We start from the raw sequence: 12,196 nt of genomic DNA on the forward strand, positions 1-12,196 counted from the left end.
TGACGACACACAGCTTGAATGTGTGATCCACTTCCATTGAAGGATTATGTAGGATGAGAGAGCTCCGATTACCTATTCAAACACATATATATATATATATATATATATATATATATATATATGTCATCATTTTAATCAGTGTGATAAACATCAATGCATGAACTTCTTCAAGTAATTAAAAAGCTCTGCTTTTTAACTAGGCTGGGATTGAGAAGGCACTGAATTTTTGCTGAGAGATGTCAGTAAACCAGGATCAGATGGGAAGCGGGGAAGTAAGGCTTATCTGTAGATCAGTATGTGCTGTAAAGCATCAAGCTCAAAACTAAGCAGCCAGGAGTCAGAAAACAAAGATCACAACCAAATGTACATGGATACTATGGGGCTCTATTCAGAGGAAGAGGGATTCAAAAAGGCAAGGTAAGATTGAAATAGTAATCAAGTTGCTTTAAATCTTACAGAGGTGATGAGTGAAATAGTAATCAAGTTGCTTTAAAGCTTACAGAGGAGATAGGCTTCAAAATCCATGTTAAAGGGAAGACAGGAGATAAGGGTGTTTAGGTGGTGGCAGGGTTTTAGTAGTGAAAAATAGACATATCAAATGAGATATAAGTGGCCATAATGGATGGCAGAGATATGTACAAAACCAATGGCAGGCGCAGAGTTAAAAAAAATGTCCACAATCAGAAGACAGGTGTTGTTCCTGGGAGCAAAGGGGGAGATAAATGGAGTCAAAACTTTGTATGGAGGAAATGGAACTAGGAGGCTTAGTGATGATAGTCAATGAGGTAGAATCATTGTGGCTTGTTACATTCCAAGGCCACTGCTATGTGCAGGGAGAAGATTTGTAAAAAGGGAGTATTCTAAAGATTTCCACCCTGTTAGCAGTTTTTAGCTCTGTCAGAGCACAGGGCTAAAAGCTTGGTAGCACCCAAATCTTAAACTATCCCGTGGTCTACTGTAAGTTTATTCATAGACTGATTACTGCTTCCAGGCTATTCTCTAATTATTCTACAGCATTTCTTCACATCGGACTGTTAAAGGTAAACACAAGATGAAGCTTAGATTAAAAATGAGTACCTAGAGCTCTAAGTTTAAACTACTTAATAGTTTATCTCACTTTGAATTTTTTAAAAAGTTGAATCATTTGCCACCGATTCCAGCTACCCGTACAATGCTTCATTAGTTTGGTTTTTGAGGCCATGTAAATACCCGACCCTGAAATTCAGACTAAGTAAGCCTATCAGCAAACTCCCTGTGTTACACTCAAGATTTGCTTCTAAAATCTTCAGCATACTCTAGTATTAACGGGGTGTTCAGATGTGACTTGTCATGTACTGTACTCAAAGGTTCATTGATCAGTGACTGTATTGTACTGTATGAATAATCATAAATTGCCTTGTATTGTTTATAATAAGACTGTACTAAGTACCACACAGATTTCCATGTTCCAAGTTTGTCAGCAATGCATGTGGGCAGTTAGGTCCTGAAACTATGTGGTGCTAACTCTTCCATATCTAATGGTGCTTTTGTGGATGCTAACTGCTGACATGCTGAGGAGAAAAAAAAAGCTTGAAGTTGAAAAGTGTCTCATCCGTTCGTAAAAGTAAAAAACAACCATGATTTAAACTTGAATTGTTTCACAGTACCATTGACAATCCGGTGTTTTATATGTGTGTACTTTTTATTGGGTTTTCAGACGATTCTTCAAAAAGCAGCTCTCCCATTTCTCCTATAAATGGATTTGTATTTGACCCAGGCAATAGCCTTTTCATGTTGACTGCTTATCCCAGCATCTCTGTTTGAATCCGGTGAATATTCAGCCTGCTTATGTATTTTCAGGGGGGTGGGCAGGGGAAGTCACATGAGATGTTCTTATTCACACAATCATTCCAGAAGAGTAAGACAGTTTCTTCTTAAAAAACACTTACACTGAGGCCGGATCATATATATTCTAGAACACTAACCTTTGGGTTAGATCACCCTGCTTATTATGAACCATAAAACTGTTTCATACATTATAGTCAAATATGACTGAATAAATGGAAGGGAAGCTGAACCCAATCATGGCTAGTGTACCTGTATTACATGTTTATTTGCTGCAATCACATGTAACATTTTTAGATGTACATATGAAGTGTACATCTTAAAATGTGCCTGCAAGTAGAAGTGGAATGATGATAAAAGTGAATCAAACCAAAGTTTTCAGAGGTTGAGAGTTTAATGAATAATAAAATCATGTCTCTAGAGGTCTAATGAAGGCAAAATGGAGCAAAGCTTAATTTTCACATCAAACGACGTGCTTTAATGCTGCTCTGTATCCATTTATGTGAAAAGCTGCACATACCTGTAGTGGTGTTCAAACATCTATGAAGGGGGGAGCATAATTCTGTTTCCCACATGATCTTATTTCACACAAGAATGGGAATTGCTTGATGACATGAATTGGCCTGTTGGTGATCGTTATATAGGCTCTACAATTTATAGAATCCTGGCAAATCAAAATACTGTAGTTCTGTTCTTTTACAGTTCACCTACACTTTGAAGAGATGGGAATATTCCTTGTCTGCCAGCAGTGTACTTACTACTTTTTAAATAAAATGAATAGAATTGCTCAAATACTCAAATCTCAAATACTATAAGGGAGATTGCAACACGATAAAAACCAAACAACTCTCACAGCTCTGGAATAAAATTCCAATTTTAACCCACTCCGGACTCCAAGTTTAAATGACCATCAATTGGACATACTATTGTACAACTGTTTCCAAGTGTCATTAAGGGGGGTGGGGTAGGCAGCACAAAGCATTGTGAATGTGGATTCAGCAAAGTGGCAGAGAAGTAATATCCCTAGATTGTGTGAGGGGGGAAGAGAGGAGGTAATGGCCAAACCCTGGTGCAAATATAATGGCATCAAGTTAACTTCAGAAATACTTAAAACGCCTCTAAAAGTACAGTAGTATATGCCATCCGTAATGTAGACTAAATTCTGCACTGTACCATTTCAGACAGGAGGTAAAAGGTACCGTATTTTTTGCACCATAACACACACTTTTTTCCTCCTAAAAAGTAAGGGGAAATGTCTGTGCGTGTTATGGAGGGAATGCCTACGGGTGGCATGCCTATGGATTTTCCTCCTCTAAAAACTACGGGCGTGTTATGGTCGGGTGCGTGTTATAGAGCGAAAAATACGGTAAGTTGCTTTTTTTTTAATGCTACCTCGTGTAAAAAAAACAACTCCCTGGTAACTTGTCTTGCCAAGGAGAAAGGCATGCTGTATGCTACATGTAGGAAGTTGCCTTTGTAAAAAAATTCATATTTTTTATTTACTCATACAGGGGAGCATTCAAAGATACATTTCTCCCCACCTGTTGTCTTCAACTGGTACCGTCCAGAAATAAAGCACCACATTCTGCATCGTATGTAAAAAAACCCACATTCCTTACTCTATGAAAAATGATGCCCAGTTATACACGTCTCCTGATGAGGTGTCTGGATAGGTACCCAAAGGAAGAAAACTCATCACTTAAAAAACCAAAAAAAACCCCAAAGTGTTTCATGCCTCCATTGCCACTGCTCTTCCTTGCAAACATCTTTGTCATACCGGATTTCCTAAATTTTTTGCTAGAATAATTTTTAAAAAATACTGAGCTGCTTTTTGGAGGAATATTCATATATATATATATATTTGTCAGTTTGACAAGTCTATTTGCCCCATTATCAACTGAATTTACATGTTGTTTGCCACTGTTTGTTCTGTCTTACAATAAATTGCTTACTTGTGTAGTCTTACACATTTATTCTGTTTTTAAGCTAATATTGAATATATCAGCTTCACTGAAATTTGTAGAAGTATACTTATCCCTGATGTTGCTATATATTTAGCTCAAACACTTGCACAAACGTGTATTTTAACTATGAGAAGAGAGGATCTCACAGCCTAAAAGCCTGCTTCTTTGTATCCATTTGATTATTCCAAAGAGCTGCCAGAATGTTTTATTTTAGCGATAATACCCCAGTAAACGGGAAGCACCACTCCTCAGAAGCTTAGTGGCTTATGAAGATAAAAGTGCAGTTGGTCTTCTAAACTAAAGTAGTGATCTTTAACTGAATAGGAAAAAGAAGAAGAAGAAGAAGAGTTTGGATTTGATATCCTGCTTTATCACTACCCTAAGGAGTCTCAAAGCGGCTAACATTCTCCTTTCCCTTCCTCCCCCACAACAAACACTCTGTGAGGTGAGTGGGGCTGAGAGACTTCAGAGAAGTGTGACTGGCTCAAGGTCACCCAGCAGCTGCATGTGGAGGAGCGGAGACGCGAACCCGGTTCCCCAGATTACGAGTCTACCGCTTTTAACCACTACACCACACTGGCTCTCAGGAAATCGTAAGTACAGTGGTACCTTGGTTTGCATACGTTTTGGATTACAAACACGTCAAATCCAGAAGTGCGTGTCCCGGTTTGCAACCTTTTTTTGGGATTACACCCCAATTTTGGGGGAGTACAACCCAATCTTTTTCGGAGGCCCCATTAGCGAAAGCACTCCTTGGGTTACAACCTGTTTTGGTTTACAAATGGACCTCCGGAACGGATTATGGTTGTAAACCAAGGTACCACTGTACAGTCACATTAGAACCTGCTATTCACGGTGCAAAACCATACTGGTAAATGTCATGTAAGTCAACAATGCTGAACTGCAGCAGAAGATGGAAGTAACTGACCCTAAGGGGTTATAGACTCATAATTGTTAATTGTTTGTCATACCAAATTGTTGTTAACAATTGTTAATTGTTGATGAGCAAAAAAATCTCCAAGGCTGATCTTCTAGTATTAATGAAGGGCTTCATGCAACGTTCATAGGTTTGAGTTAACCCGTAGCTCATCTGTAGCCTTCGAGTTGTGATGTCAAATGCTCCAGCTCCTATGGAAGGAGGGGTAACAGGCCTAATTCAGACATTACTACTGCAGCATGAGAGCGGCTTTCATGTGGGGTGATCCCAAGTTACACTGGTTGGATATGGAAAAAGATTCATATTGGTTGGGAAAGTTAGTGGTTCCTTCTCATATTAATGTCACAGCAGCTCCTGGGAGAAGTAGGCAGAAATTGCATTCACCTATTATTACATAGATCTGTCCTTATTTCTCCTCAACTCCCCTTCCCCCAGACCATTTTTCTCATAGCTGAGCTTCATTTCCAGTTTTGAAGCCTGGCTGGGAAACAAGGACCAGCCAGGAGGAGGTTGCTGAGAAGAATGGCAGAAAGCCATGGAAACATTTGGCACTTAGTCTGCTCCTCCATCACTTGAAATTCATACACCCTCCTGCCATCTTACCTAAAACCTAAAGGAAATTCTGTTTGTTCTCCTGCCTAATATAAGCTGCATAGAAATTATATGTGGGATACTTTCAAACACACAGTCTCCCAACTGCAGTCCAGCTCGAACTTTACCAAACAATATTGTTGACCATGTAACAGAAGAGATGGGCAGACCAGAATCTGGGCTGATATAAAAAGCGCACCCACCCACAGACTGACACATCACAGCTTGACCCAGTGATGTAAGGGGGGAAATTGGCCCACCTCCATGCTTTGAATGTGTGCGCAACATTTCTCCACCCCCATCGTTTAGCCCGGACACTGAGATCCAGCGCCAAGGGCCTTCTGGTGGTTCCCTAATTGTGAGAAGTGAGGTTACAGGGAACCAGACAGAGGGCCTTCTCGGTAGTGGTGCCCACCCTGTGGAACACCCTCCCTTCAGATGTGAAGGAAATAAGCAGTTATCCTATCTTTAAAAGACATCTGAAGGCAGCCCTGTTTAGGGAAGTTTTTAATATCTAATGCTGTATTGTTTTTAACATTTGATTGGGAGCTGCCCAGAGTGGCTGGGGAGACTCAGCCAGATGGGTGGGGTATAAATAATAAATTATTATTATTATTGTACAGTCATGACAGACCACATGATCTGAGCCGACTTGCATACACTACTATGCACATGTTTGGTTAACACGTAGAGGCTAAGCATTCAGAGAAAGTGGTGCCTTCTATTGTATTCATAATCCCTAGCATTACAGCAGGGAGAGAAAAACAGTACAGGTATACAGAAAGCATCTACATTCGAGAACTAACAGACTTAATCTAATTTCAGAAAATAACTAGTCTGTTTTCAACGTCAGGAAAGAAACGTTTATCCTGATTCTGGCTTCTACTGCTTATATCCCCCCCCCCCCAATTTTTGGCCTCATTCTATCATGCATCTACTGCAACTACATGATAAGCCAGGGAAAGGGGGCTGAAATGTTCTTAGAAACAAAAAAAAAAAAAACTTCCAAGTACAGAATCCAAATTCTGCTACAGAAAGAAACTGCAAATTAAATGGATAAGGTAAGACAAGGTCAGTATGCTTTCCAAACCCACCATTACATACCAAAAATAATATGAAGGCTTTCTTTCAAGATTGACTGACATCGAAAGGACATTAAAAGCTGTGGACCCATATATGGTCAAAACTATATACAAAAATACTACTTACAGGTGGGTTTTCCTTGGCTCGTTGAATCTATTCTGCATCTTCATTTGCAACTAACTACAGTCAGAGGAGAACCATGTCTGCTGGAGACTGTTTTGGGGGTTCCTCACTGGAGAGGACTCTGTATACACCATATGTCAAATGCACACACATGAAAAATAATGCTGGAAACTGTAGTCGTCCCCCCCAGGATCTTTAACAAAACTACAATTCCCAGGAAAGATTATGTGTTCTTACCAGTTGGTGAGCTTCAGAGCAAGACTTGTATCTCAAGTCTCTGGCTTTAAAATGCCAGAGAGGATGCTCAGGAACAATTGTGTCGGCCTCCCATTTCACCTTGCCATTCAATACTGAGACCAGAGCTTTGCTGGGGTCATCAGCTTTCTCCACTGCCAAGTCCCCTAAGGCATTTAAAAACACATCAAGTTCCATCAGTCTCTGATGGTGAACCACCCAAACGGGCCCCCCACCCTTACGGGGGGGGGGAGTGTCCCTGTTGGACCAAACTTGACCAGATACTGGTGTGACCTAACAAGGGAATGCATTGCACTCTCTCATATCACCTGGAGCAAATATTACATCAAGGGTGTGCCATGCTGGGGTGCTGGACCAATGACCATTTGAGAATGACCTATAGTTGTCATAGAGACAATGAAGTCTCAAGTTGGCCTGACAGCAGCCTCCCCATGGATATTTAAGTCACCCATAATTCTCGTTTTAGGGTCTTCCAACAATACCACAGAGACCACCACAGCCAGCCAGATCAGAGGTGCTGCCAGGCAACAGGACAGTTGGTAGACCAGCAGCAACCCCATTCTCTCTGACCAGGTGCAGACCCTCTAAGCCCATCCCAAGATTAAGAGACTTCCTAGACAAGGAGATGGTGCTCTTATAGGCAATAGCAGCACCCCTACCTCAGCCTCCCAGTCTAGTCTGGTGCAGCACAGCTGGGTAAGAACATGCCCGCCCAGCTCACTCACCCAAGTATTGGTAATGCAACCCAAATCATCTTATCCACAATCAAGTTGTGGGTGAACATTGCTTTTTTACAGACTGATCTGGCATTCCGCAACAGCACCACCAGACCAGAGGGCTTAGTAGATATGCTACCAGTGACATCCAGTCAGGTGAGAGGACCTGAACAAGGAACAGAGGTCAAACACTTAGGTCTCTGCCCCAGATGGTAGTCAGCCCTGCCTTCCAGCTGTGCCTTCCCCTGCCTACTACCACTGGAATTGGGGCAGCATCTCAACCACTCCCTGCTACCTGCCCACCCAGGAACATTCATGCACCACCATTCACACCATAAGCAGATGGGTTTGCCTTGAGACAGTCTTTAAACCTCTTTTGTTGACCACCAGCATTATGCTTTCCATTTTTAAGTTCTCAATAAGTAATACAGTGGTACCTCAGGTTAAGCGCACATTGAACATTTTCCTCACCACTATCAAGAGTTGGAGCAAGAACGTAAATCATATCACTACCAAATATTGCCACCACCAAACAAAACCAAAGTGACAATAACAGCATTTACTTTATAACCTCAGCGATGTCGAGAAACAAGCGGGCTTCGCGGGGATTGGGGGAATGAACAGGGTCCAGATCCACCGGGGAGCGGGGAAAACTACTCTCACACCGACGGCCGGCGCAAAGTTAAATGTGCCCAATTCGGTTCCGCAGAAGGGCATACAAGTAACCACTAACACAGACGGCACCCTTTTATATAGATATATATAAAAGGGTGCCGTCTATGTTAGTGGTCACGAATTTCGCAGCATCCTTTTACAGTGGTACCTCGGGTTAAGTACTTAATTCGTTCCGGAGGTCCGTACTTAACCTGAAACTGTTCTTAACCTGAAGCACCACTTTAGCTAATGGGGCCTCCTGCTGCCACATCGCTGGAGCACGATTTCTGTTCTCATCCTGAAGCAAAGTTCTTAACCTGAAGCACTATTTCTGGGTTAGCGGAGTCTGTAACCTGAAGCATATGTAACCTGAAGTGTAACCCGAGGTACCACTGTAGCTATAAGCAGTGCTTTTTCAAAAAAGATCTGTTTAGGGGTACTCTCCTTTTGACTCAAGAAAACCACCATTTTATAGTTCAAATCAGGAAAAATAAATACAGTAAATGGACAAAAGTAGAAAGATTCACAAAATGTTTAGCACCGGCTATAAGCAGCACGGGATGCGAGTGGCGCTGTGGGTTAACCCCAGAGCCTAGGACTTGCCGATCAGAAGGTCGGTGGTTCGAATCCCCGCGACGGGGTGAGCTCCCATTGCTTGGTCCCTGCTCCTGCCCACCTAGCAGTTCAAAAGCACATCAAAGTGCAAGTAGAAAAACAGGCACCGCTCCAGCGGGAAGGTAAATGGCATTTCCATGCGCTGCTCTGGTTCGCCAGAAGCGGCTTAGTCATGCTGGCCACATGACCCGGAAGCTGTACGCTGGCTCCCTCAGCCAGTAAAGCGAGATGAGCGCCGCAACCCCAGAGTCGGCCACGACTGGACCTAATGGTCAGGGGTCCCTTTACCCTTTACCTATGCTCATGGCCTAGCTCAGTGACCTGATAAGAAAGCAAATGTTCTGCCCTCTAGCAATCAGATCATTCATTTGATGAGCAGGGAGCAGTAATAGCTCCTTTTAAGCTGATCTGTACAGCTCAGCTGAGGAGGGTGAATGCAGCACCCAAACCAAAACTGGTTTGCCACCCTTGAGCTAAAGGAGCATCCAGGGCACATGCATGATGATCAGGGAAATATTCCACAGAAGTGAAAATAAATAGAAACAGCAAGGTGTATGTTGAAGATATTAGCAGGGCCGTCTTACTCATAGGTGGGTGGCGCTGTGGGTTAAACCACAGAGCCTAGGACTTGCCGATCAGATGGTTGGCAGTTCAAATCCCCGTGACAGGGTGAGCTCCTGTTGCTCGGACCCTGCTCCTGCCAACCTAGCAGTTCGAAAGCACGTCAAAGTGCAAGTAGATAAATAGGTACCACTCCAGCGGGAAGGTAAACGGCGTTTCCGTGCGCTGCTCTGGTTCGCCAGAAGCGGCTTCGTCATGCTGGCCACATGACCCGGAAGCTGTACGCCGGTTCCCTCAGCCAGTAAAGCGAGATGAGCGCCACAACCCCAGAGTCGGCCACGACTGGACCTAATGGTTAGGGGTCCCTTTACCTTTTCACAAGCAGCACAAGCACTCTTGCCTGCAACCAGATATTTCACAGGTCAAACTATTGTAGCACAAAATTACACAAACACCTGCTGGCTGAGACAGCAGGATAGGCAAGGGCCAAGCTGCTGCAAAGTCAGCTCCTCACTGTTTTACTGTGCTCTAGGAGGGAAAGGGCAGCAGGGCTTTTATATTAAGGCAGGTCCTGGAGCACACTCCCCACCCCAGCTGCTTTCAATTAGCCAGCACTTAAACAATAACCCTTCTTTCGAAGTTTAATCTTCTGATGTCAGGTGACTTGCAGGAGGTAAAAAGTGGCTGCTTAGTATGGGCCAGTTCCAGCAGAAGGAAAAGGAGGAATGGCAAGTAAAGTTATTTGAATATACCTGTGTACAGCTAGCTAAAAAGACAGAAACAATTAGGAATAGAACAAGCCAAACGTTTCTTAAGGAATGGGAGTGTTATAAAAACTATCTAGAAAAACCTTGTTCTCAAATTATGCCTTTATTACGCTTTGATTAATTTTTGCAAAAGACAAAACAGCTATTATAACCAAGAAAGTTAATACCAAGAAAGTGGAAACATTTAGAGAAGGCAGTTAAGGAAAGGAAAAATTGATTCAAATTGAAGTAGTAGACGGAAGTCAAATAAAATTTTAGAATTTATAAGGTTTGATAAACACAACAAATATGGATTACGGGTGGTGGCAAATATATTAAGTGGTTATGTTATTTTGTTTTCTCTTATGTATTTGCTTATTCTTAGGCTAGGCCTGAATTATGGATGGAAAATGTATATGGATGTATGCAAACAAAATGTAATATAAATTTAATTAATAGCAGAAACTATGGAAACACTTGGCAACTGGTGGCTCCCTTTCATAACTCTTTGGATGTTTTTTCCAACCTCAGAACAAAATTTTACAAATGCTGGTACCCAATCACTCCTTCAAAGTTAGCTCCCAACATTATGCCATATTTTGCTGTAGCCAAGACGTTTGCAGATACAGACTGCCTCAGTTCTCAAAAGCTCCTAATCAAAGTATGTGCCATAATTCCTATTTCCCTACAGCCCATCAAGTTGTGAAATAATTCTAAGTTTCCAGTTGATAACAGCAATAAAAATTCAGCTATCAAATGTAGGGCAATGGGACCAGATCCTGTCCGAAGCATAGGCAAAGCATGTGAAGCAAGGCCAATGGCAGCAAGTAAGGAAACAAACACATCACACACACATCCCAAAAAAGTAGTAGAATAACTATTTTAAAAAAATAGTATGCCTTTTCTAATAATCAGCAGTGGGCCCAGGGGATATGGCCTTTCCATCAAAATTTTCTACCAATTTTACTGCTCGTATGTGTAAGGTAAAGGGACCCCTGACCATTAGGTCCAGTCGTGGCCAACTCTGGGGTTGCGCGCTCCTCTCGCTCTATAGGCCGGTGTTTGTCCGCAGGCAGCTTCCGGGTCATGTGGCCAGCATGACTAAGCTGCTTCTGGCGAACCAGAGCAGAACACGGAAACGCCGTTTACCTTCCCGCCGGAGCGGTATCTATTTATCTACTTGCACTCTGACGTGCTTTCGAACTGCTAGGTTGGCAAGAGCAGGGACCGAGCAACGGGAGCTCACCCCGTCGCGGGGATTCAAACCGCCGACCTTCTGATCGGCAAATCCTAGGCTCTGTGGTTTAACCCACAGCACCACCCGTGTCCCAATGCTCGTATGTGTGGACCCACATAAAATGAATTGCCATAATCCATTGGGGGGGGGGATGAGCAATTTGGACCAATGTTGTATAAGCAGCTCCCCATGCATGGATCCCCATGTGGACACACTTCCAGCATTGCTTTCCCATCACGTTATGCTCTCGCTTTTGTTCAGGCCCGTTACGTATCCGGCGTATCAGAGTTTGAGTGTGCAAGGGCACCCGTCACGGCAAGTGTTGGTGAATATTACAAATTTATAAATGGTAGAATTTGGATAATATTTTGAGTATTGAAGGGAAGCTGCCAAGCCAGGGCCTCACCTGGGATAGAAGTTGTGAAGAATGACAAAAAGTCATTAACCTATGGTCGCCAATTTGTTTCAATGAATCGGGGGACATTCTTTATTTTTTTTGAAGATGAGTAGCAACAGGGAGTCAGTAGTGGGGATGGTGAGGCAAAAGACCCTGGGCCCCAAGCACACATGCATATTGTAGAAAGGTGCAAAGCCCTTTTTTCACACCCTGTGAAACATAAATGTGCAGAGTTTTTAAAAAACTGGCAACCACCAAACGGCATTCACCACAGAGCCCACCACCAAATAGCACCCAGCACATGATGGCAGAAACATGATCCTTAATCCAAAGAGGATCCCAGACCCAAGTGAAAGATCAGTTTGTAAACAGAACAAGCCTGGATACAGGAGAGTAGATTTTCCCTTTAGCTAGTCAGGGCTGAGAGAGCCTATTCCCCCCCCCCCAAGCAATAGAGGGCCTGGAAGCAAGAAGATCCCACAGCTGCTTGCTA

At 42.9% G+C, this 12,196-nt stretch overlaps 1 long non-coding RNA gene across 1 annotated transcript; it reads left to right on the top strand.

The window, feature by feature from the left end:
* The first annotated feature begins 319 nt into the window (after nucleotides 1–319).
* LOC310696499 lies at nucleotides 320–3,789 on the top strand. Its single transcript, XR_014520575.1, has 3 exons — nucleotides 320–460; nucleotides 505–3,024; nucleotides 3,196–3,789. It is a non-coding gene; the product is annotated as an uncharacterized lncRNA (long non-coding RNA).
* Nucleotides 3,790–12,196: the final 8,407 nt, after the last annotated feature.

Source organism: Podarcis liolepis (genome assembly GCF_965112155.1).
Source record: "Podarcis liolepis genome assembly, chromosome: 17".
Classification (NCBI taxonomy): Eukaryota; Metazoa; Chordata; class Lepidosauria; order Squamata; family Lacertidae; genus Podarcis; species Podarcis liolepis.